Source organism: Perna viridis, chromosome 1 (genome assembly GCF_037379345.1).
Source record: "Perna viridis isolate PV_CMFRI_1.1 ecotype Kerala chromosome 1, ASM3737934v1, whole genome shotgun sequence".
Lineage (NCBI taxonomy): Eukaryota > Metazoa > Mollusca > Bivalvia > Mytilida > Mytilidae > Perna > Perna viridis.
The window spans coordinates 40,968,210-40,995,882 of NC_142445.1; the positions used below are offsets into that span (position 1 = coordinate 40,968,210).

Sequence of the window (27,673 nt, forward strand, 5' to 3'; positions counted from 1 at the left end):
AGTCGTCATATAAATGCTGAGTAATTGATAAAGACTGATAAAAAAATGAAAAAGAATAATAATAGTAATATAAATTTCTATTATTGTAATTATAATATTTGAATTATTTACTAAAATACCTTATTCTTACGACTTTCGGGTCTGGCACACACACAAATGGTATAATACTCAAGAAAAAAAAATAAATAATGAAAATAAATAAATAAATAAATAAATAATATATTGATGTGTTTACTGAAATATCTATTTTTATGAAAAAAAAAGTGTTTCGCCCATTGATGACACCGCCCGGTGACACCTGCACTCTTTCGAGTATTTTCGACATTTCTTTTGTTTTTGAAGTAATGATTTATGACAGGAAGATATCATAAAAAAGGAAATAACGGGAAAGCGTCTACACAACTTTATGGCTTGCTGTTAATTGTTTACCCCCTTTTCACACCTTGGAAATAAACAGCATCTAATTAGTCGGCTCGTGAACGATTCCTTTGTCGGCATGCGACGTTACCTGGTTTCGATGGAGAAATTTGATTGATTAGCCAATGAAAAGTCTTTACAACGGGATTTTTTTTTTTTGTGATTACAGCCTCTGTATTTTTAGGCATACTGGGTGATGAAACCATAGACAGAAGATGTCACAGTGGAAAGGTATTTAAAAAAAATAATATATATATATATATAAATATATATATATATATATATATATATATATATATATATATATATATATATATATATATATTTGCGCCTTTGCCGTTTTGGGAGAAAAATTTTACTCAAAATATATGACTTTAGGCGAAACTTTGAATTAGGCGAAAAAAGTGGTGTCGCCCTTATTTTCAAGTGTGTAATTGAAGTTCTTTTACATGTTTTTATGCCTTTTCCTTTTGCATGTGAGTACCCAGTGTGCCAATGTATAACATATCTTAACATGAAACTGATTTAGTCACCCGTTTCGATTTAATGCCCTTTCATCTGCATACCTGCCTATATCGTCAATACGTGAATAATCGTCGTTGAGCGAACTTTACAAATTCATTAATTTCTTTCTTATTTTATATATATATATTGTAGAGACAGTTGTTAACCGATGTAAAATACAGAATCACATTTTGGTAATGATTTTTTCCAAATAAACACAAAAACAATAACATTTTATTAAACACATAAAGTTTCAAAATGTAACATATACTTTTTGGTGCGTATATCGGATTACAACACAATTTGATTGGTTGGAAATATCTAACAGACAAATGACGTTTAGTCCTTATTTGGACATAGAAATTAATAACAAAATTTACTATAATGTACTATGTTGACCTAGTTAAACAAAATTTATAAAATATTGACGTGTTTTGTTTACACATAATTTGCTTTTTGTCCTTGTTTTCTGACAACAAGATATTATGTCATAGATATGTTACACCTTCTAATAGATACAGAAAGAAATGTTGAAATAATCAATAACGAAAGGAATGTCATTAAACAGTTTAATCATCAAACTGCATAGGGTTTTGATATGTGAAGAAGTAATTGAAGAGAAATGTTTGTCAAAATATTAGCTACTTCTGTCATATAAGATAAAGATATCTTAGAAAATTAATATTATTCTCTATCAAGGCTACTGGAGATGACAGGTGTATAAATAAACTGAAATATTCAACCAATTGCTACATTGCGGGCTTTGTAGGAGTCCATTGTTTAGTAGGAAAATTCTCACTTTACTCAATAACCACGGAGAAAAAAAAACTTGAGATCGATGACTCGGTGTCGTTACAAGCAGATTTATTGAGGTATTTATGAATCACAGGGGCGTCGTTTACTGTCGCATTACCATTACTGGTAACGTATAAGAGATACAACAAACGATTCATAATACTAGGGTTGATACAACCCGGGGATGTATATGCCTCTACTTTAGATAACTACGTATCAGACAACGATCCTTCACAAGTTTGATTGAAAGAATTTCAAATCTTCTGCCGTTCCCAATATAAATGTAAATGGGCATTTGTATTTAATTAAGTTTTTTTTGTTGGAATAAAAATCTTGCACTTATTGCATTCCAAACTGCTTTAATTCTTTTTTTGATTTGATGAATAAAAAATGTGATACTGATCAGATAGGTATAATCAATAAAGCATTCGCTTTCCACAAATATATCAGGTATGATATCAATTTGAACAATGGCAAACACAATTTTATAAGATCGTTTTTTCGATTTTTGACTGATAAAATTCTATAACCAAGGCTAAACATACATTAGTCGTTGCAGTATATGTAATAAAACATTTCGTTAAGGGTTAAGTATTATTTTGGTTATTGCATGTCCTTCGTTGTTTGTGTCTGTTACTGATGTCTGCTTTTGTCCCTGGTATACATTCTTTTGTTTTCTGCTGGAATCTTGGTTCTCTTGATCACACTTCCTTTTGAACCAGAAAAAATATCAAATTCAAGTCAACGAATTATGATGTTGATTGATAATCGTTAGGAATGTAATGGAGAAATAAGTAGGATAAATTCCCTGATCATGTTTTGTAATGCATTATTATCAATGTATCAGACTTTTCTTGTTTATTATTCGAGTTTTCTTGTAAGGCATACTTAATAAATCATTCGTCTAAGCTATTGGCTTAGTGATGACAACATTAATATGAAAGAATCATTTTTGTTTGTTCTGATTTTTTAAAATATTATTATTTACAATATTTGTATAGCGCCAATCTAAACTGCATTTATTCTAAGCGCTTTACAGCATATAAATGATACATAATACAAAGTATGTAGTAATCAACACCTAAAATTATACAAAAGAAAATGAAAGGAGAAATATTTTTTCAGAACAGTAATTATGTATCTTAGATATAGAAATGTGTAAAACCACAAAAGAAAAGACGAAAAAAAAAAAAAAAAAAAAAAAAAAAAAAATTACAAACTATGTAATTAAAGGATAATTAAGTATTAAAACATTATTTAAATAGTATAAAAATAGAAATTTTCAGACGACATGACATACTTTATCATTGTTACGCTAATGATTCGCAGATATATTTAGTAATTGAACCAATTAACAACTGGTTCGAAATATCTACACGACTTGAAGCTTATGTTGCGGACATCAGCTCATGGATGACTAGCAATCTGTTAAAGCTCAACCAAGATAAGAATGTATTACTGAATCTAAAGATTATAGCAAAAGTAAAAATATCTAGAAAATAGATATTTTGATCATTTCAATGAAATAAGAAGAATTAAAAACAATAAAAACAAATATTTCCATTTAAATAAAATAAAACTCCGAAACATAAAATTACTGTGTTAAAAATACCAGTGATAAAATAGATCAATAAAATCATATTGTAACAGATACAAACCCCTGCGAAACTATGTTTTGACTAAAGCCCCGTGCAGGTCCGGGTGTTAAAAACATAGGCCTGCAGCAGCGCTAAGCTTGTCGTATAAGGCGACTAAATAGTGCTCAGAAACCTAGCCGGGGGCTAGGCGCTCTGCCCACAGAGCAACTGGGATGTGTGCCCCAGGTGGTGGAATGGGATACCCCTGGCGTGTTACATGCTGGGGTTGTCAGGCTATAATACGGAAAACCTGACCGCAAACCATAGTGGTGCACCGTGTTGGGAAAGATGCCACGTTCCTCGCACGTTAAAGAACCCTGTTGTGGTATTCGAAAGGAGTAGGAACCTTTGCGCTCCGCCACAGGAGACTAAATTGCCCGACCTTACCCATCCCCTCTTTTTCCAGTGGCAATCAACCCTATTATCCTTGTGACCCATCCTTTTTTTTTCATTTCATGTTCATTTTATCATCCATTTCATGTTCATTGTCTGAATATAGCTGAAATATTGCTGCTCGGACGTTAAACCCCAACAAACAAACAGATGTTTTGACTAAAAGAGCACAATGTGAAGATTTATTTCGCCCTAATCCTGAAAAAAAAATGCAGGATGTTTATATCATGCCGTTGTGTTCCAAAATTTACTGATATGTAAAGTATATTAATTCTGATATAAGGTTTAGCATTGCATTAGCAACATGAGTTTATGTTTAATATCTAGCTAAGAATGGCATACAGTAAAAAGGTAACAATTATTAACCCATAATTATTACATGCACAATACGACAAGCTTTAAAGAGTTCAAAATGCTACCACCAGATTGATGTCACGGCGCAGGAAATATGACCATATAGCACTTGGTTTAACTGACCTACACTGGTTATCTGTTGAATTCCAATGAAAATACGAACTTATCTTATGCTTTTATGCTTTATAGCACTGCATGGTATAGCTCCAGCATATCTCCAAAAGCTTCTGACTCTATATTGCCCATCAAGATCACTACGCTCCCAGAACTCTGTGACACGTGAAACGTCAAGAGTGAAAACGAAATCGTACGGTGATCGTAGGTTCGACAAGGCAGCTGCCACTTTATGGAATAATCTTCCCAGTAAACTGCGAGTTTAAAACCGTCAGTATTCTATTATTACACATTCGTTAAACTCAACTGCAATAAATTTAAAGACGATATCTAATGCTTGATTGCACAAAAACATTGCGTTTTCATGAAATTATAAAAAAAATATATTGTATCATTTTCATGAGTTAGGAGAATCCTCTCCTCAAAATACGCTCTTTCGGGTGAAACATATTTTTTTACAATATATCTGAACAGCTTTTAAATGTAAACATAAGTATCATACATGTACACAATTCAGCACAGATCAACTGCAATTCACATATTATTTTAAATGACTTCCAATGCTTTAATGCAAACATGGCCTTCGCATAAAATTTTGAGATGTTTAGAATGGCCGAAACCGTTAACGACAATATGTTTTTGATCAATTAAATGTTGGTTGTGTATCTTAATATTGACTCGTTCGAACTGATGATTCTTGGAGATGACATACATGTAATGATAAAAAAAAATATTTGTTTGATCGAGTGACTTCTCTTAAAATATCCCATATCTGTGCATTAGATGTTGTGATTTTCATAATAAAACAATATGCGTAAGTTTTAAGGACATCTTCTACTAGAAGTAATGAATTGATTTGTTGACGGATGTTGACAGATATGAGGTTGATGAATACATGATTGTCCGGACATGTAATGGTGAATGTGAAAGAAATTAAAATCATTATATTACTAATTTTCTATGTAGGAATAAATTATCACGAGCCGCAGCTATATTTAGTATTTCCTTTTCTTTACATTATCCGACATTTTTGTGTAAGGAGAAATTCAAACTTTTAAATGTAAGCATAATTATCTTACATTTACACAATTCAGCAGAAATCAACTGTAGTTATAAAAAATCTATACTACGTTTGATCTGAATGAATTCTGTGAAAAGATTTCATATCTGTGCATTAGTTTTTTTGTGGTTTTCTTCATAAAACAATTGGCGTTAACTTTGACTTATATCTTGCTCTAGAAGTAATGAATTGATATGTTGACGAATATTGACAGAAATGAGGGTAATGAATACATAATTGTCCGGACATGTAATGGTGAATGTGTTAGAAATTAAGATCATTCTATTACTAACTTTCTTTGTAGGAATGAATTATCACGAGCAATAAAGATATTTAGTATTTCCTTTTATTTACATTATCCGAAATTAATGTGTAATGAGAAAGTCAATCTTTCATCTGTTATGATAAAGTAATTATTGATTATTTGCTTCATTTTAAAATGAAAGTACCAAGAACGTAAACACTATGTATAGAAGTTCAATATTGGCGAAGAAAGTATTTTAATTTTATTGATTTACTTTAAATTTTACTTATATCTTAGGGAGAATCATTTTTCTTAACCACATGATAAAATCGAAGAAAAAGTTCATTTAACACCAGCTCTATCAGTGTATTCAATAATTTCTCTCGAAGTAAGTATCGGAAAGCGAAGGCATTATATGAATATACTGTACTTTTTAGGACTTAGGCGAAATCTGTCCTCAAAATAGACTCTTTTGGGCGAAACAAAGTTGAGGATGAACATTTCAAAATCGCGTGTATTAAAGCGTAAGTATTCGTCTTTTACACTACAGCAAAAAATCAACTGCAAAGCACTTTATTAAGGAATTCGTTATTGAACCGAAACATGGTGTTTTCATGAAAGTTTGAGATGTTCTGAATCGCCAATATATATATAATAATCTTTGCAATGTATGTAAAAGCATCATTATATAATGGTAAGTTTATACGAAAACGAAAAAGCTGTTTTTTACATTGGCAAATATGAGTTTATTTGAAAGTGTTATTGCTAAGAGTTAGGGACAATCTTTGACTATTCATTTTTTTTTTGTTTTCTACTAAAGCCCTGGATTCGTAATGAATACATTATTTCATAAAAGTTATGCGACATTCCCTATTTGTATTTCAAGATAGCATCTGACCGGTATTAAATAAATTATTATTTAGTGCTTTTGAAAACGAAAATGTTGCATTCGCACTATTCCTTTTTGGGACGAACTGATATAAAAACATGTACTTGCTCTAAATGTGCAGAATTAAGATGTCGTTTTCAAAAGAAACGTATTTTGTCACTGCATATTTATCTTAACTTTCAATCATTTTAGGGTTAATCATTGTTTCTTTTTAATGTATGTAATCTTAGCTTGATATTAAACATAAACGTATGTTGTTAATGCAATGCTAAACTTTATATCAGAATTAGTATATTTTTCTTTTCAGTAAATTCTTGAATACAACGGCATTATGAAAATATCCTCTATTTTTTCTCAGGACTTGGGCGAAACAAATACTCAAACTATGCTCTTTTGGGTGAAACATAGTTACGCAATGTATTGTATCGTATCTGTTAGAATATGAAACTGTAAGTATCCTAATATTATATATTCGTTAAACCCAAAAGCAATAAATTTTAAGAAGGTATATAATGCTTAGTTGCACAAACACATTGCGTATTAATGAAATTTTAAAATTATATTGTATCTTTTTCAGGATTCAGGCGAATCCTTTCCTCACAATACGCTCGTTTGGGTGAAACATATTTTTACAATATATCTGAACAGCTTTTAAATGTAAGCATAAGTTTCATACATTTACACATTCAGGACAAATAAACTGCAATGCAATTGTTATTTTAAATGACTTTTAATACTTAAATGCAAAGAAACATGGCGATCTCATGAAATATTGTAATTTTTAGTATAGTCGATATCGTTAGCGACAATATGTTTGATCAATAAATGATCACTAAATTGTTGTTTTTTGTATTTTAATAATGTTACGTTCAAGTTAATAATTCTCAGAGGTGACATTAATAAAAATATGTTTTGTTTGATCAGAATGGATGCTCTTACATGATCCCATATCTTTGCATCAGTTTTTGTAGTTTTCATAATAAAACAATCGGCGCTAACTTTCCTTTAAGCCTGTACTAGAAGTTATGAATTGATTTGTTGACGGATGTTGACAGATATAAGGTTGATGAATGTGTTAAAATTTAAGATAATTCTATTGCTAATTTTTTTTGTAGGAATGAATTATCACAAGCCGTAGAGATAATTAGACTTTCTATTTATTTACATTATCCCGTTATGTGTGTTAAATGAGAAATTCAAACTTTCATCCGTTATGAATAAGTAATTATTGTTTTTTGGCTTCGAAAACATTTTGTAAATTTTGAGATGAAAGTAGCAAGAATGTATACACTATGTACAGAATATCAATTTTGCCGAACGAAGTAATTTTATTAAATTGCATACATGTATTTACTTTAAATTTTAATCATAAAAAAAAAACATTTTACAGAGGGCTGCTCTATCAGTGTATACAATAATTTCTCTCAAAACAAGTATCGGAAAGCGAAGGCATAATATGAATATCCTCTATTTTTTAAGGACTTGGGCGAAATCTTTTCTCAAAGTAGACTCTTTAGGCGAAACAAAGATAAGCATGGAAATTTCAACAACCCTTGTATTAAAACGTAAGTATCCGTCTTTTACATTACAACAGAAAACAACTGCAAACCACTTTCTTAAGGAATTTTTATGTGTTCATGACAGTTCGAGATCTTCTGAATCGCCAACATATATGTGTAAAAATTTTTGTGATGTTATGAAATAACATCATTAAGTAATGGTAAGTTTATAAGATAACGAAAAAGCTGTTTTTTGTTTTTTTTTACATTGGCAAATATGAGTTTATTTGATAGAGTAATTGCTAAGAGTTAGGGACAATTCTTCGACTATTTATTCTCTTTTTTACCCCACTAAAGCCCTAATGAAAACACTTTCTTTATAAAAATTATCTGACATTCCTACTTTTTAGTAGAAGATGGCATTTGACGGGTAGTAAATAAATCAATGCTTATTGCTTTTGAAAATAAAATTTTGTAGTCACACTATACCTTTTTCTTAGAGAAACTGAATTAAAGAATAAAAATAATAATAATAAGTATCCGTCTTTTACACTACAGCAGAAATCAACTGCAAAGCCCTTTATTTAGGAATTCTTATGTATTCATAACAGTTTGAGATGTTTTGAATCGCCAACATATATGATTAATTTTTTTTGCACTGTATGAAATAACATCATTATATAATGGTAAGTATATAGGAAAACGAAAAAGCTGTTTTTTACATTGGCAAATATGAGTTACTTTGATAGAGTAGTTGCTGAGAGTAAGGGACAATGAGAAATAGAAATCAATAACAAAACTTTCTATAATAATGTACTATGTTGACCTAGTTAAACCAAATTTATAAAATATTGACGTGTTTTGTTTACACATAATTTGCTTTTTGTCCTTGTTTTCTGACAACAAGATGTTATGTCATAGATATGTTACACTTTCAAATAGATACAGAAAGAAATGTTGAAATAATTAATAATGAAAGGAATGTCATTAAGCAATTTAGTCGTCAAACTGCATAGCGTGTACAGTCGATATGTGAAGAAGTAATTAAAGAGAAATGTTTGTCAAAATATTAACAACTACGGTCATATAAGATAAAGATATCTTAGAAAATTAATATTTTTCTCTATCAAGGCTACCGGAGATGACAGGTGTATAAATAAACTGCAATATTCAACCAATTGCTACATTGTGGGCTTTGTAGGAGTCCATTGTTTAGTAGGAAAATTCTCACTTTACTCAATAACCTCGGAGAAAAAAAACTTGAGATCGTGACTCGGTGTCGTTACAAGCAGATTTACTGAGGCATTTCTGAATCATGTAGGCGTCGTTTACTGTCGCATTATCATTACTTGTAACTTATAAGAAATACAACAAACGATTTATAATACAAGGGTTGATACAACCCGGGGATGTATATGCTTCTTCTTTAGATAACTACGTATCAGACAACGATCCTTCACAAGTTTGAAAGAATGTCAAATCTTCTGCTGCTCCCTATACACATGTAAATGGGCATTTGTGTTTAATTAAGTTTTTTTTGTTAGAATAAAAATCTGTCGCGTTATTGCATTCCAAACTTATTATTTCTTTTTAATTTGATGAATAATAAAATGCAATACTGATCAGATAGGTATAATCAATAAAACATTCGTTTTCCACAAATATATCAAGTATAATATCAATTTGAACAATGGCAATCACAATTTTATCATATTTTTATTTTTTTCGATTTATGATTGATTAAATTCTATAACCAAGGCTACACTTGCATTAGTCGTTGCAGTATTTGTAATAAAACATTTCATTAAGGGTAAAGTATTATTTTGGTTATTGCATGTCCTTCGTTGTGTGTGTCAGTTACTGATGTCTGCTTTTGTCCCTGGTATATATTCTTTTGTTTTCTGCTAGAATCTTGATTCTCTTGATTACACTTCCTTTTGTGCCAGAAAAAATATAAAATTCAAGTCAACGAATTATGAGGTATGCAATGGAGAAATAAGTAGGATAAATAATGTTTTGTAATGCATTATTATCCACAAATTCGTACTGATATAATTATTTCTTTGTAATCAAATGTATCAGACTTTTCTTGTTTATTATCGGGTTTTCTCCTAAGGCATACTAAATAAATCATTTGTCTAAGCTATTAGCTTGGTGATGACAACACCATTTTTTTTAGTTATTATTTACAATATTTATATAGCGCCAATCTAAACAGCATTTACTCTAAGCGCTTTACGGCATACAAATGATATACAATACAAAGTATGTAGTAATCAACACCTACAATTATACAAAAGAATGTGAAAAGAGAAATATTTTTCAGAACAGTAATTATGTATCTAAGATATAGAAATTTGTAAAGTAAAAAAAGACGAACAAAAACAAAACATAATTATAAATTATGTAATTAAAGCATAATTAATTATTAAAACATTATTTAAATAGTATAAAAATATTAGATACAAATTTTCAGACAACATGACATGCTTTATCATTGTTACGCTAATGATTCGCAGATATATTTAGTAATTGAACCAATTGACAACTGGTCCGAAATATCCACACGAATTGAAGCTTATGTTGAGGACATCAGCTCATGCATGACGAGCAAGCTGTTAAAGCTCAACCAAGATAAGAATGAATTACTGAATCTAAAAATTATAGCTAAAGTAAAAATATCTAGAAAATATATATATATTTATCATTTGAATGAAATAAAAAGAATTAAAAACAATAAAAAATGTTTCCATTAAAAAATAAAAATTCAAAACATAACATTACTGTGTTAAAAATGCCAGTGATAGAATAGATCAATAAACTCATATTCTAACAGATACAAAACCCTGCGAAACTATGTTTCGACTAAAATAGCAGAATTTGAGGATTTATTTCGCCCTTATCCTGAGAAATAAATGCAGGATGTTTATATCATGCCGTTGTATTCCAGAATTTACTGATATGTAAAGTATATTAATTCTGATATAAAGTTTCGCATTGCATTAACAACATGAGTTTATGTTCAATATCTAGCTGAGGATGACGTACAGTAAAAAAGAAACAATGATTAACCCATGATTATTACGTGCACATTACGACGTTACGGCAAATTCTGCTCTTTCATGGTTTCTCTCGTATTTACAAAGAAGGACTCAACAAGTATCCGAGGAAGCCATCCAACCCAATTCGATCAAATTAAACTTTGGCGTTCAGCAGGGACCTGTTTTTGGGTCCAGAGTTCATTGTATGTTTTCTTAGCCTATCGGATACACTTGGGCAAAGATTGACCGAATTCGTTGTTACATTACGGACAGTGCTTGCAAAACTCTAACATCGAGATTGGAATACGGCAACTCCCTTATATATGGCGTGAAATCTAGTAGCTTGAACAAGCTTCAAAGAGTTCAGAATGCTACCGCCAAATTGATATTACGGCGCAGAAAATATAACCTAATAGCACTTGGTTTAATTGACCTACACTGGTTACCTGTTGAATTCCGATGTCAATACATACTGATCTTATGCTTTTTTATAGCACTGCATCATGTGCATGGTATAGCTCCAGCATATCTTCAAAAGCTTCTGAGTCTATACCGCCCATCAAGATCACTACGCTCCCAGAAATCTGTGACACTTGAAACGCCAAGAGTGAAAACGAAATCGCACGGTGATCGTAGGTTCGACAAGGCAGCTGCTACTTTATAGAACAATCTTCCCAGTGAACTGTGAGTTTTAAACTATAAGTATCCTAATATTACACATTCGTCAAACTCAACTGCAATAAATTTAAAGACGGTATCTAATGCTTGAATGCACAAAAACATTGCGTTTTCATGAAATTATAAAAAATATATTGTATCATTTTCATGAGTTAGGAGAATCCTCTCCTTAAAATACGCTCTTTCGGGCGAAACATATTTTTACAATATATCTGAACAGCTTTTAATTGTAAGCATAAATATCATACATATACACAATTCAGCACAGATCAACTGCAATGCATATATTATTTTAGATGACTTCTAATGCTTTAATGCACAAAAACATTGCGTTCTCATAAAATTTTGAGATGTTTAGAATGGCCGAACCCGTTAACAACAATATGTTTGATCAATAAAATGTTGGTTTTGTATCGATTCGTTCGAGCTCATGATTCTTGGAGATGACATACATGTAATGATAAAAAAAAATATTTATTTGATCCGAGTGACTTCTCTTAGAAGATCCCATATCTGTGCATTAGTTTTTGTAGGTTGTTTCATAACAAAACAATAGGCGTTAACTTTCAAGTATATCTTGTACTAGAAGTTATGAATTGATTTGTTGACGGATGCTGAAAGATATTAGGTTGATGAATAAATAATTGTCCGGGCATGTAATAGTGAATGTGTTAGAATTTAAGAAAATTCTATTGCTAAATTTCTTTGTTGGAATGAATTATCACTAGCCGTAGAGATAATTAGATTTTCTTGTTATTTACATTATCCCGATATGTGTGTGTAATGAGGAATTCAAACTTTCATCTGTTATGAGTAAGTAATTATTGATTATTGGCTTCGAAACAATTTGTAAATTTTGAAATGAAAGTAGCAAGAATGCATACACTATGTATAGAATTTCAATATTGCCGATGAAAGTATTTTAACTTGATTGCATACTTTAAATTTTAATTATATCTTAGGGAGAATCATCGTTCGTTACAATATGATAATTTCTACTTGTTTAAGATCAAAGAAAAAAATCAATTTACAGCGGGAAGCTCTATCAGTAAATACAATAATTTTTGTCAAAATAAGTATCGGAAATCGAAGGCATGATATAAATATCCTGTATTTTATTAAGGACTTGGGCGAAATCTTTCCTCAAAATAGACTCTTTTGGGCGAAACAAAGATGAGCATGAAACTTTCAACAACCTTTGTATTAAAACGTAAGTATCCGTCTTTTACACTACAGCAGAAATTAACTGCAAAACACTTAATTAAGGAATTCTTATGTGTTCATGACAGTTTGAGATGTTCTGAATCGCCAACATATATGTATAAAATTTTTGCACTGTATGTAATAACATCATTATATAATGGTAAGTTTATACGAAAACGAAAAAACTGTTTTTACATTGGCAAATATGAGTTACTTTGATAGAGTAGTTTCTAAGAGTTAGGGACAATTCTTGCACTATTTATTTTCTTTTTATTAAAGCCCTGGATTCGTAATGAAAACGCATTTTTATAAAAGTTATCCGACATTCCTAATTTGTAGTTCAAGATAGCATCTGACGGGTAGTAAATAAGTCATTGTTTAGTGCTTTTGAAAATAGAATATTATATTCTCACTATACCTTTTCTTTAGAGAAACTGATATAAAGAAAAAACATGGACTTACTCTATATGTGCAGAATCTCGATGTTCTTGTTCACAAAAAGTATTTTGTCAATGCATATTTATCTTACTTTTCAACCATTGAAGGGTTAATCATTGTCTCTTTCTACTAAAGGTTATTCTTAGCTAGATATTAAACGAAAACTCATGTTTTAATGCAATGCTCAGTTTTATATCATAATTAGTGTATTTTTCATTTCAAAAAATTCTACAATACAATAGCATCATAAAATTATCCTGTATTTTTTCTCAGGACTTGGGCGAAACAAATACTCAAACTGTGTTCTTTTGGGCGAAACATAGTTTCGTAAGGTTAATTGCATACATGTATTTACTTTAAATTTTAATCATATCGTAGGGAGAATCATCGTTCGTTACCATATTTTTAAGGTAAAAAAAATCATTTTACAGCGGGCAGCTCTATCAGTGTATACAAAATTTCTCTCAAAACAGGCATCGGATAGCGAAGGCATGATATGAATATCCTGTATTTTTTCTCCGGACTTGGGCGAAACAAATACTCAAACTGTGCACTTTTGGGCGAAACATAGTTTCGAAGGTAAATTGCATACATGTATTTACTTTAAATTTTAATCATATCATCTTTCGTTACCGTATTATTAAGGTAACAAAATCATTTTACAACGGGCAGCTCTATCGTTGTAAACGATAATTTCTCTCAAAACAAGTATGGCAAAGCCAAGGCATGATATGAATATCCAGCATTTTTTCCGGACTTGGGCGAAACAAATACTCAAACTGTGCACTTTTGGGCGAAACATAGTTTCGAAGGTTAATTGCATACATGTATTTACTTTGAATTTTAATCTTATCATCGTTCGTTACCGTATTATTAAGGTAACAAAATCATTTTACAACGGGCAGCTCTATCGTTGTAAACGATAATTTCTCTCAAAACAAGTATGGCAAAGCCAAGGCATGATATGAATATCCAGCATTTTTTAAGGACTTGGGCGAAATCGTTCCTCAAAATAGACTCTTTTGGGCGAAACAAAGATGAGCATGAAAACTTCAACAACCCTTGTATTAAAACGTAAGTATCCGTCTTTTACACTACAGCAGAAATTAACTGCAAAGCACTTTATTAAGGAATTCTTATGTGTTCATGACAGTTTGAGATGTTCTGAATTGCCAACATATATGCATAACAATTTTTGCACTGTATGTAATAACATCATTATATAATGGTAAATTTATACGAAAACGAAAAAACTGTTTTTACATTGGCAAATATGAGTTACTTTGATAGAGTAGTTTCTAAGAGTTAGGGACAATTCTTCCACTATTTATTTTCTTTTTGTTTTTTATTAAAGCTTTGGATTCGTAATGAAAACACTTTTTTATAAAAAAATATCCGACATTCTCAATTTGTACTTCAAGATAGCATATGACGGGTAGGAACTAAATCACTGTTTAGTGTTTTTTTGTTTTGTTTTTTTTTTTGTTTTTTGTTTTTTGTTTTTTGTTTTTTTTTTGTTTTTCAAATAAAATGTTGTAGTCACATTATACCTTTTTCTTAGAGAAACTGAATTAAAAAAAAACATGGACTTGCTTTATATGTACAGAATCTCGATGTTGTAAACAAAAACTATTTTGTCACAGCATATTTATCTTACTTTTCAACCATTTTAGTGTTAATTATTGACTCTTTCTACTGTATTTCATTCTTAGCTAGATATTAAACACAAACTCATTTTTAATGCAATGCTCAACTTTATATCAGAATTAGTATATTTTTCATTTGAGTAAATTCTTAAATACAACGGCATTATATAAATATCCTGTATTTTTTTCAAGACTTGGACGAAACAAATACTCAAAAACTGTGCTCTTTTGTGCGAAACATAGTTTCGTAAGGTTAATTGCATACATGTATTTACTTTAAATTTAAATCATGTCATAGGGAGAATCATCTTTCGTTACCATATTATTAAGGTACAAAAAATCATTTTACAGCGGGTAGTTCTATCAGTGTATACAATAATTTCTTTCAAAACATAATCGGAAAGCGAAGGCATGATATGAATATCCAGTATCTTTTTAAGGACTTGGGCGAAATCTTTCTTCAAAATAGACTCTTTTGGGCGAAACAAAGATAAGCATTAAAATTTCAACAACCCTTGTGTTAAAACGTAAGTATCCGTCCTTTGCACTACAGCAGAAATCAACTACAAAGCCCTTTATTCTGATGTGTTATTGAACAGAAAATAGGCATATTCATGACAGTTTGAGATGTTCTGAATCGCCAACATATATGCATAAAATGTTTTGCACTGGATGTAATAATATCATTATATAATGGTAAGTTTATAAGAAAACGAAAAAGATGTTTTCTTCATGGGCAAATATGAGTTTATTTGAAAGTGTTATTACTAAGAGTTAGGGACAATTCTTTGACTTTTTATTTTCTTTGTTTTCTACTAAAGCAAACGATTCGTTATGAAAGAGTATACAAGGGAACCAAGGTAATAGCGGTAATCAAAAGAATTTAATCCAGGGACAAAGACCAGACATGGAAAACAGACATACACAACAAAGAACATAAAGAAACTAAAATCATACATACAAAGTTACAAAAGTAAATGAGGAACGCGGACTCCACTAAAAACTGGGAGCATGGACCAGGTGCACCGGTAGAGTAGCTTTTCTAGAAACACCCGCCGAGTTGCTCATAAAAAGTCAAGTCCGGGGTAGACGGACGAGGAAAAGAAGCCTATGACCCGTCAAATAAATTAGTTCTCCTGGTGCTGATGGATACACCATAACGATTCACGAGTTCATGATGACGACCATAAAACTTCTGTAGTGATAACTTCAATCTTGCAGCAACATAACCCTGTACCAGAAGCCTATTTGTTAGAGTTCTAGCGCGAAACAAAAAGTCTGCGTAGTTTCGGCAAGCTCTGGCATAACGTATGAATTGAGATTTGAACACTCCATACACAGGAGCCGAAGGGATGTTGCCACAGATGAAAGGAAAGTTGACAATTCTGAACGAAATGTCATCACGTTTGTCGTAAAGTTTGGTCAATAGGTTTCCTTTATCATCGATTTCTATGTGTAGGTCAAGATATGAGGCTGACTTCACAGTGTTTGTAGTATCCTTTATCTCAAGTACTTTTGGGTAGATGCGATGTATCAAATCCCCGAAATTAGGATTGTTTAAAGATAATACGTCATCTATATAGTGGAAACTGAGATTGAAGGATCTAGCCAAACGATATTCTTTCTTTCTGATCAGATCAGCTATACAGACAGCCTCATAAGAGTGACGGAATAGGTCAGCAAGAAAAGGAGCATAATTTGTTCCCATTGGAATGCCGACTGTTTGTTGAAAAACACGTCCACCACACTGGACAAATATGTTGTCGATTAAAAATTCCAGCATTTTGTAAACATCTTCCTCTGTATACATTATTTTATAAAAGTTATCCGACATTCCTTATTTGTATTTCAAGATAGCATATGACGGGTAGTAAATAAATTATTGTTTAGTGCTTTTGAAAAAAAAAATGTTGCATTCACACTATACCTTTTTGGAAGAAACTGATATAAAAACATGTACTTGCTCTAAATGTGCAGAATCAAGGTGTTGTTATCAACAAAAAGTACTTTGTCACTGCATATTTATCTTACCTTTCAGTCATTTCGGGTTAATCATTGTTTCTTTTTACTCTATGTCATTCTTAGCTACATATTAAACATAAACTCATCTTGTTAACACAGTGCTAAACCTTATACCGGAATGATTATGAATTTCGCTTTCAATAAATTCTGGAATAGAATGGCATTATATAGATATCGCATTTTTTTCAGGATTGTGGCGGAAGAAATCCTCAAATTATACTTTTTTGAGTTGAATTATGGTTTCATAAGGTTGAGTAACTGCTAGTATAAAACATTGTAAGTATCAGATTAATACACATTCAGTGAGCTCTTCTGTAATCAATTGAAATACGGTTTCTACTGTTTAAATGCATAGAAAGAGTAATCAACTGAACCAGGATTCCAGCGGAAATCAAAAGAATGTTATCGATTACAATTAAAACTGTGAGCATTGACCAGGTGTACTGGTAGGGTGGGCATCCTCTGCTTTTCTAGAAACACCAACTTGGTTGCTCATAAAAAGTCAAGTCCGAGGTCGACGAAAAAAAAGAAAAAATAGACGTTCAACAAATAGGTTATTATGGTGCAGATAACACAGTAACTATCCACGAGTACCTGATGACGACCATGTACTTTGTTGTGATGACTTCAATCTGGAAGCATCAGTAACCATGTTTCCAAAAGTCTAACTGTAAGAATTATAGAGTGATACAAAAAGTGAAGGAACGGCAAGCTCTGACTTATGATTTGTGATTTGTGAACTTTATACGCAAATACTGAAGAAATGTTGCAAAGAAAGTTTGAAATTGAAAAGAAAGTTGACAATACGGAAAGAAAAGTCATCGCGTTTGTCGTATTCTTTGTCAATAGTTTCCTTTACCATCGATTTGTACGTGTAAGTCAAGATATAAGGCTGAATCAACAGTGTCGGTAGTATTCTTTATCTCAGGTTCTTATGGGAAGATGCGATGTATAAACTAGGACTGTTTAATGACAATAAATCACCTTTTTAACGGAAACAAGAGCATCTGATAAAACTATGTTATGTTCTTCGTCGGTCAACTATTATTTTTCCTTTTTGACTAGTTTGAGAAAATCTTTTGTCGTCCCTTTTATGGTCATTGGACTGTTGGAAATATTAGATACTAATAGCACGTCACATGTGACTGTTTGATGCACAGTGTGTAAGTTTGTTTACCATGTATATTGATGATTAATTGTGTGTGGTTATAGGTGGTCTGATCCCATCAAATATTTAGAGGGAACTTCTGATAAGTTATCAACTGCTAATCTCACTGTTAATCTCGAAGTTTGAAAATCAACAGTTGACTACTTAATGCATACTATAGGTCAAGGATTAATCAAGGGAACCAAGGTTATAGCGGTAATCAAAATAATGTAATGCAGGGACAAAGACCCGACATGGAAAACAGACATACACAACAAAGAACATAAAGTAACTAAAATCATACATACAAAGTAAAGTAACAAAAGCAAATGAGCAACTCGGACTCCACTAAAAACTGGGAGCATGGACCAGGTGCACCGGTAGGGTAAGCGTCCTCTGCTTTTCTAGAAACACCTGCCTACTTGCTCATAAAAAGCCAAGTCCGGGACAAACGAGGAAAGGAAAACTATGACCAGTTGAATAAATCAGTTTTCATGGTGCAGATGTCAAGAACACGTCTAACCCTTATTGCTAAAGTTGAAGCAATTGTTCAGTTCGTTACTCCAACGCAAATAATGAGGTATATGGTCATGTTTGATTTCTATAGAAATTTGTTTTCTAATTTTGCTACTGCCGTTGAACATTTAACACAACTTCTTAGTTTTAGTGAGAATCCCATCTTTCGGTCGAATGGCAAATGCCAGATAACTGTTGAAAATATAAAATCACTGTTGACTAGTTTTCCGGTCTTAATATCTCCAGATTAAGAAAATGTTTTCATACTTTTTGTAGACGCAAGCGACGTTTATGTTGGAGCTGTCCTGTGCAAGGAGAGGCCAGATCTTCTAAACCAACCAATTCCATATTTTAGGTAGAAATTAATATTGAAAAAGAATGTTTTACAATATTATAAGCTTTATAGCATTTTGATTTGTATTTAGGGGGTGTTAGAATGCTATATATGTTTATTACATTCAAGGTGAATATGTTTTAGCTACTATTATACTTGTTTGATTATTATTGCTAAATACAAAAATAGTAATATTGTAAATATATTATTTTAATAAATGATTTTTTCTAGACTTTATAACCAAACAAGTACTGTTTTTCGCGACTCTTTAATGATGCATTACAATGATGTAAATTGGTCCAGAACTTTCGTAGTATTTTTAGAACATTTTTGACTTTGTACTTAAATGCTGGATTTCTTACACTCAAATTAATTTAATCGACTCATCAGTGTTTTTTTTTTTTTTTTTTTTTTTTTTTTTTTTTTTTTTTTTGGGGGGGGGGGGCCCCCGCTATTTTATAAAAGTGCTTTAATTCTTTAAATACTAGACTTATATACATACATTTGTACCTTGAATTAAGTGTTGAATAGTACATTGGACTCGATGGATATTAACATTTTCAATGAAATTTTTAATCATGGAATTTGTAACGTTTTATTTAAATGATTGAAATCGTAATTTTTCGCTTGTTGACTGAACTTTTTGACATTTACTAAAAAACTAACTATGTGGTATTCCATTGATATAATCAGAAATCAATGGGTTAGAATTTAACATTTAACACCCTGCCTGTAAAAAACATCACATAAAAACAAACTTGCTGAAGTATTTGATGACATTTCATTTGTCATTCTAATCACAACATGTCTACACTATAATTTAAGGAATGAATAACTGGTCTCTGTAAATACAACCTTAATGTAATTACTGATGACAGATGACTGAACGCTCCCCAACAGACCATATTTTGATTAGATACTTGAAATTATTTTTTTGCACATAGCAAAGCTCATCTGCACTATAAGTGTTACAATTTTGAATGAGACCCACCTTTGAAATTTTTAAACATGCATGTGTGCCAGATTTTGTTAAGATAGCTGCTTGCCTTAATGTTGATGTTGTTTTTATAAAACAGCAACATTATACTGGCTGTTCTTTATAGCTGGAAGTCGTGAGAATAGAGATTTAATATATGCTATAAAAATATATTATTGGGCAAAGTACCAGTGAATGAAGCTCCCTAAACCTAAAAGACCGTTTGCATTTTTAGGGTGTTTTGTGAGGTTAACTTTCTTTCAAAGTTTAACTCATATCCGTTCCCTATAAAAGACGACCACACTGATAGTATTGGTATTGCACATTTTGTCAGTGCATTCGATCTGCTAAAAAGCTATGTACAAGTGCCATTGACAAAGACAGCTTGTGAGATATCAGACGGCTTGTTTTAGTATAAAATCATGCAATTTAATATAACAAAACGCACCACTAACATTAAGAGAATTATTAATGATGTTTTGAAGGATCTTAATACATGTATCTTTGTATAAGGTAGTACAAGCATACGAACTGTGCTACGATCAATCGAACCATCCGTGTTACTTTTTATTAACCCAACATCAGGGACAAACCAGAGGTGATATTAAGCTTGTTTATATTTACATTTTCAATATATCATATCTGCCTTGATTTTGATTTTACTTTAACTATAAAAATAAATGTTTTGTTTCAATGTGAAAGTGGTTGTTAGACGAAACGGTTCAAATCATTGACATCAAACAATATTGTAAAACTTTTGAACAATATGCGATATTTCGTATACTTCTCACCAGATTACTAAATTACATTTCGCACACAGAAATTATACCATTTTTCATGAATCGTACAGTCAACCTTACATGTTAAGTTGACTCTTAAATGAATAAATTTTTAAATATAGGCAAAAATATATATTAACAATAATCAGTCCTGCCTTTCTTTATTTTATGACTGTTATGACTTTTTATTGTCTGATAATTTCAATCCTGCCTTTTATTTTAAATTTGATCGTAGCAACATCCTGCAATGAATATTAAATTGTAGTTTTCTTGAGTGTACAATACAAAGTTTTGTACAAGACCCTGCGTAACCCGCTTGTAGTTAACACACATAGTATTTGTTTTCACATTTTGAAACACCATTTGCATATACATGTCGTTATGCCTGTTTTGTTTAAATCTTCGGCCGACCAAGATTGCAAGTATACTTGCAAATTATGATGTCCTTGTTGAATTATAAAACTTACACTGCAATCGGCCCTCGTGTGCGTTTCAAGAGTCAATAACAGTTAACCTTTTTACGAAATGATTTTTTCTGTAACTTGTGTACTAGACCAAATATTGAACTGATTTTCATGTCTAAGCAATAGATAAGAAGTTTTGATTAACAGTCTCAAGTAAAGCAAGCAATTGAATGAATGACAAATTTTGAACTCAAACGTATTGGTAGTAACGAGATAGTAAAATTCTACCTACAACTATGAATTACGACACACCAGTCAACTATTATTTAGGGTTGTAGTAAATCAAACACATACGTTCATTGTTGAACTGAAATGCAAAGCTTAAATGTTGATTGACAGCCATTTCCTTCCAAAAATAAAAAATAACGAGGCTTGCAATGATATGAAATCACTCATCATTCATATCAAGGTCGAATTGTAAACTAGTAAAACACCTAGTACGTTACAAAAGAGGGTATCTGGTAATAAGCACTATGGGGAGTGAAGTTTATTTTGCCTTGCACTGTGATATTAATGTTACAAGTTTCAATTCAGACCAATATTAGATTAAACTTGTTCAGAATTCAAAAGAGCGTTTCATATAACTGAATAAAATGTATGTTTTAGTCATCATTTTATTGATTTAGTTAATATTTATAATATTTTTATTGACCCCTTATGGGATAAGTAAAGAAACAAATACAATATAAATAGAAACACTATATCATATTAAGCTATTGAAACATAGAAATGAAATAAAAAATGATTAAATACGTATGCACTTAACCAATGTGGACCTCATTTTCACACGTCTAAAGACTGCTTCATTAAATCTACAACAATGGGTAATTCACCCATATCTTAATTTAGAATAAGAATAGGTTTATCAAAAGAGTCAAGTTGGCGAAAATCTGGGAATTTATCTGACGAAACTTTTTTTTTAATTTGCCCTTAACCCCTCATTTATTTTGCAATTGAAAACTCATTTAAAACTTTGCATATTTGTCAACTTCTCTTTTAACGGTGTATATTTTTATATCTACCATGTTCCAGTTCCAAGTTATGATCACTAACGCGGAACATTGTTAGCATCTTTATACTATTAAATGTTTACTTTTAAATAATCTGACATTGGAGTATTTTGTTAGCAACATACCTTTGTTCAAGAGGCATAATTGTATGAAGTCTAAAGTGGTGCCCGAATGATGGAATGGTGTACCCTAGGCATGCCACATGCTGGAGTCGTCAGGCAATAATACGGAAAACCTGGCCACAAACAATAGTGGTGCAACGTGTTTGAAAAAATGCCTTGTTCCTCGCATGTTAAAGAACCCTTCTATGGTATTCTATCGGAGTAGGAACTATTGCGCTCCGCCACAGGAGGATGAATTGCCCAACCCTACCCTCCTCTCCCTATTTCCAGAGGCTATCAAACTTTGCCGACTCTATCATCCTTGCGTCCCGTCCCATTCTTCATTTCATGTTCATCGCCTGGATATACCTAAAATGTCGCTGCTCAGTAGTTAGACTCCAACATTAAATCTATCAATCAATCAATCAATCTTAAGATAGCTATACTTCATGAAGTACCGTTTACCTATCATACATGCTCTTCACACTCGATTTGTACCGTGCTCTTACCATGAAAGTGCGCTTTTTACCCAAAACATCACAGCTGTTGTAAACCGTACAATTAACATGACCATAATAACGTGCATTCTTATGACATATGTTGAAAACCTTTTTCTTTACATTGAAATACATATACCACATGAAAAAAAAAACAACATAATACCACTGAAAACAAACATGCTTTTTTTATCAGAGGCGGTTTGTATCCGCAACATTCAATGCTACTTGAAAAAAAATTGCCTATCCAAAACATACGTTTTCATCATAACTGCTACAGATAGTACTTCTGAAATGTTCATAGTACTTTCCTGCCCAAGTAATATTCGTTCATCGCATCTTATTGGAAACCTACTATAAACATGGCCATTTCACGTGAAATAGCATTTCCTACCCAAAATTATAAATGGTAATTGATAATGACGGTATATGGCAACATTATGTGCAAATACGTTTTCCTACCAAAATAAATGAATGCTCATCACATCTGATTGAATGTACTCTGAATTTGGCCAATCTACTTACGAACGTCGCTTTTCTACCTAAATTATACATGCTCACCATATTTGATACTTTAAATATGACCTTCCTACATCAGATCCGATTCAAACGCTACTCTTAAAATGGTCACTCTATTTGGAAAGCAATTCCATACCCTTAATGTGCATGATTATTGCATATGGTACTGTTAACATGGCCTTACGTTTAAAATAACAGTTTCATACGCATAATTATTCCTGCTCATGAAATTTTATTCGAATATTACTTTAAACATGTTAATTTCACTTAAACAAAAACTATCCGACCCAAAACATATATGCGCATCAAGTTTGATGCAGACTATACTCTTGATGTAGCGACACTAATTGACAAAGCAACTTTCTACCCCCTAATGTACATGCTTATCACATCTGTCGCGTATTGTACTCTTTACACGTCCTTATTATATAGCATGTTTACACAAACAATCACCTGATTTTAACCGTACTTTTAGCATGATCATACTACTTGAAGCGGCACTTTCCTACACAAAGCATCCTTGCTTATTACATCTGATTCAAAACCTACTCTTAACATGGCCAAACAACTTTAAATAGCACGTTCCTTGGTGAGATAAAGTTTTTGTACACATGATAATTGCATCAGATTAAAACTTTAATCTAAATATTTCAATAGCACTTTTAAACTCAAAACATGCATAATTATTAAATCTGACGTAAAGTGAACTATATTCCTGACATGATAACACTCTTTGAAACAGCGCTTTCTAACTCAGAATCATTCATGTTTATCAAACTGATTTGAACTCTTCTCTTATCATAGCTTTACCGTAAACTAGCACTTTTCAACCCAAAACATAAGGCTCATACCGTATTATTAACATAACAATAGCACGTTCCTACTCAAACATCCATCCTGATTTCATCTTATGTGGGCTGTACTTTAAATATGGCCATACTACTTGACAGAGCTCTTTCTTACCAAAATCATAATATCACATCACATCTGATGATGACCGATCGCTCAACACATCCATACTACTGAAAACTCATTTCTTTCCATATCATCATATTCTAATCGCATTCTTAGCATAGTCATTCTCCTTCAAATATTAATTTAATCCAATTCAACATGTTTATTATATACTCTATACATAGCTATACTACTTGTAGTAGTACTTCCCTACCCAAATTATTCATGCTCGTAAAATCTAATTCGAACATCCACTTAACACGACCTAACAATTCAAAAAAGAAAGTTATAACCCTGTTTAAAGCTGTTTATTCGATCCGATCTGATTTAACATGACCATATCACTTGAAATAAACTCTTATTGATAACATTGTCATACTATGTGAAATAGCACTTTCCCACCGAAAACATCACATCTGATGTGGACAGTACACACCATATGGCCAAATCACTTGAGATAGAACTTAACTACCAAACACATATGTGATTCTCGCATCAGTTGCCGACTTCTCTCTCAATATAGCCAAAGAACTAGGAATGGCACTTTCCTACCCCAAAATATTCATAGTCATTACATTTTCTCCGACTTCTACTGCTGACATGGACATGTAGCTAAAAATAGTACTTTCCTACTAAATTCATACATATTCATACATGTTCTTATATCTGATTTGTATCGTCCTCTTGATATAGCGAACCATACCTAATGTACTCTAAACCTTGAGTGGCAACGTAAGAACGGGTTTTCATACAAAAAGTGTACTTGTTGATTCCATCTTTTTCGTATGTGCTCAAAATATATCGGTACTATTTGAACTAGCGCTTTCCTACCCAAAACATTTACACTCACCACATCAAATTTGTACCGTATTTTTAGCATAGCCATAATACCTATCATAGCATTTTCCTACTCAAAATATACATGTTCATCTTATTTGACGCGGACTGTACTATAACTATTGCCATACTACTTCAAAGTGCAATTCCTAACCAAAATCATACATATCCATCATATGTTATTCAAACCCTACTATTAATGTAGCCATACCACTTGAAAAAGCACTTTCCTACCAAAATCAAACATGCCCATTACATCTGATTGTACTGTACACTTAACATAACCATACTACTTGAAATGGCACGTACGAAGTCATCACATGTAATACGGAGTGATGGCATAAATTGGCTTACTACTGAGACTAGTAATTTCTACTAAAAAGAAACTATCTGATGTGAATTGAACTCTTCATATGGACATACTACTTGCAGTATCACTTTCCAAATCAAACATATACCCTCTTCACATCTGAAATAGACTGTACTCTGAACATAGCCATACTACTTGAAACAGCATTTTCATCACAAAATTGTACATGCCCATCACAAAAGACGCCAGCAGCACTCCTGATTCATAGAGCCAAACTACTTCAAACAGCACTTTCCAACATAAATATATATGTTCATTATATTTGATACATTTGTACCTAAATCATACATGCTCATCATATCTATTTCGAACCCTATTGATAACATTGTCATACTATGTGAAATAGCACTTTCCCACCGAAAACATCACATCTGATGTGGACAGTACACATCATATGGCCAAATCACTTGAGATAGAACTTAACTACCAAACACATATGTGATTCTCGCATCAGTTGCCGACTTCTCTCTCAATATAGCCAACGAACTAGGAATAGCACTTTCCTACCCCAAAATATTCATAGTCATTACATTTTCTCCGACTCCTACTGCTGACATGGGCATGTAGCTAAAAATAGTACTTTCCTACTAAATTCATACATATTCATACATGTTCTTATATCTGATTTGTATCGTCCTCTTGATATAGCGAACCATACCTAATGTACTCTAAACCTTGAGTGGCAACGTAAGAACGGGTTTTCATACAAAAAGTGTACTTGTTGATTCCATCTTTTTCGTATGTGCTCAAAATATATCGGTACTATTTGAACTAGCGCTTTCCTACCCAAAACATGTACACCCACCACATCAAATTTGTACCGTATTTTTAGCATAGCCATAATACCTATCATAGCATTTTCCTACTCAAAATATACACGTTCATCTTATTTGACGCGGACTATACTATAACTATTGCCATACTACTTCAAAGTGCAATTCCTAACCAAAATCATACATATCCATCATATGTTATTCAAACCCTACTATTAATGTAGCCATACCACTTGAAAAAGCACTTTCCTACCAAAATCAAACATGCTCATTACATCTGATTGTACTGTACACTTAACATGACCATACTACTTGAAATGGCAAGTACGAAGTCATCACATATAATACGGAGTGATGGCATAAATTGGCTTACTACTGAGACTAGTAGTTTCTACTATAAAGAAACTATCTGATGTGAATTGAACTCTTCATATGGACATACTACTTGCAGTATCACTTTCCAAATCAAACATATACCCTCTTCACATCTGAAATAGACTGTACTCTGAACATAGCCATACTACTTGAAACAGCATTTTCATCACAAAATTGTACATGCCCATCACAAAAGACGCCAGCAGCACTCCTAATATATATAGCCAAACTTCTTCAAACAGCACTTTCCAACATAAATATATATGCTCATTATATTTGATACATTTGTACCTAAATCATACATGCTCATCATATCTATTTCGAACCCTATTGATAACATTGTCATACTATGTGAAATAGCACTTTCCCACCGAAAAAATCACATCTGATGTGGACAGTACACACCATATGGCCAAATCACTTGAGATAGCACTTAACTACCAAACACATATGTAATTCTCGCATCAGTTGCCGACTTCTCTCTCAATATAGCCAAAGAACTTGAAATAGCCCTTTCCTACCCCAAAATATTCATAGTCATTACATTTTCTCTGACTTCTACTGCTGACATGGGCAGGTAGCTAAAATAGTACTTTCCTACTAAATTCATACATATTTATACATGTTCTTATATCTGATTTGTATCGTCCTCTTGATATAGCGAACCATACCTTATGTACTCTAAACCTTGAGTGGCAACGGAAGAACGGGTTTTCATACAAAAAGTGTACTTGTTGATTCCATCTTTTTCGTATGTGCTCAAAATATATCGGTACTATTTGAACTAGCGCTTTCCTACCCAAAACATTCACACCCATCACATCAAATTTGTACCGTATTTTTAGCATAGCCATAATACCTATCATAGCATTTTCCTACTCAAAATATACACGTTCATCTTATTTGACGCGGACTATACTATAACTATTGCCATACTACTTCAAAGTGCAATTCCTAACCAAAATCATACATATCCATCATATGTTATTCAAACCCTACTATTAATGTAGCCATACCACTTGAAAAAGCACTTTCCTACCAAAATCAAACATGCTCATTACATCTGATTGTACTGTACACTTAACAT

At 32.0% G+C, this 27,673-nt stretch overlaps 1 long non-coding RNA gene across 8 annotated transcripts in view; it reads left to right on the forward strand.

The window, feature by feature from the left end:
• Nucleotides 1-5,282: 5,282 nt before the first annotated feature.
• LOC148628778 (uncharacterized) overlaps nucleotides 5,283-27,673 on the forward strand; it is a 38,642-nt gene continuing 16,251 nt past the window's right edge. For 2 of the 8 annotated variants that reach the window (XR_015924439.1, XR_015924440.1), the window contains exons 1-6: nucleotides 5,283-6,042; nucleotides 6,766-6,856; nucleotides 7,887-7,972; nucleotides 11,442-12,835; nucleotides 17,124-17,210; nucleotides 18,874-18,952. This is a non-coding gene — a long non-coding RNA (uncharacterized LOC148628778). The other 6 variants (XR_015924444.1, XR_015924449.1, XR_015924445.1 and 3 more) reach the window with 6 other exon arrangements.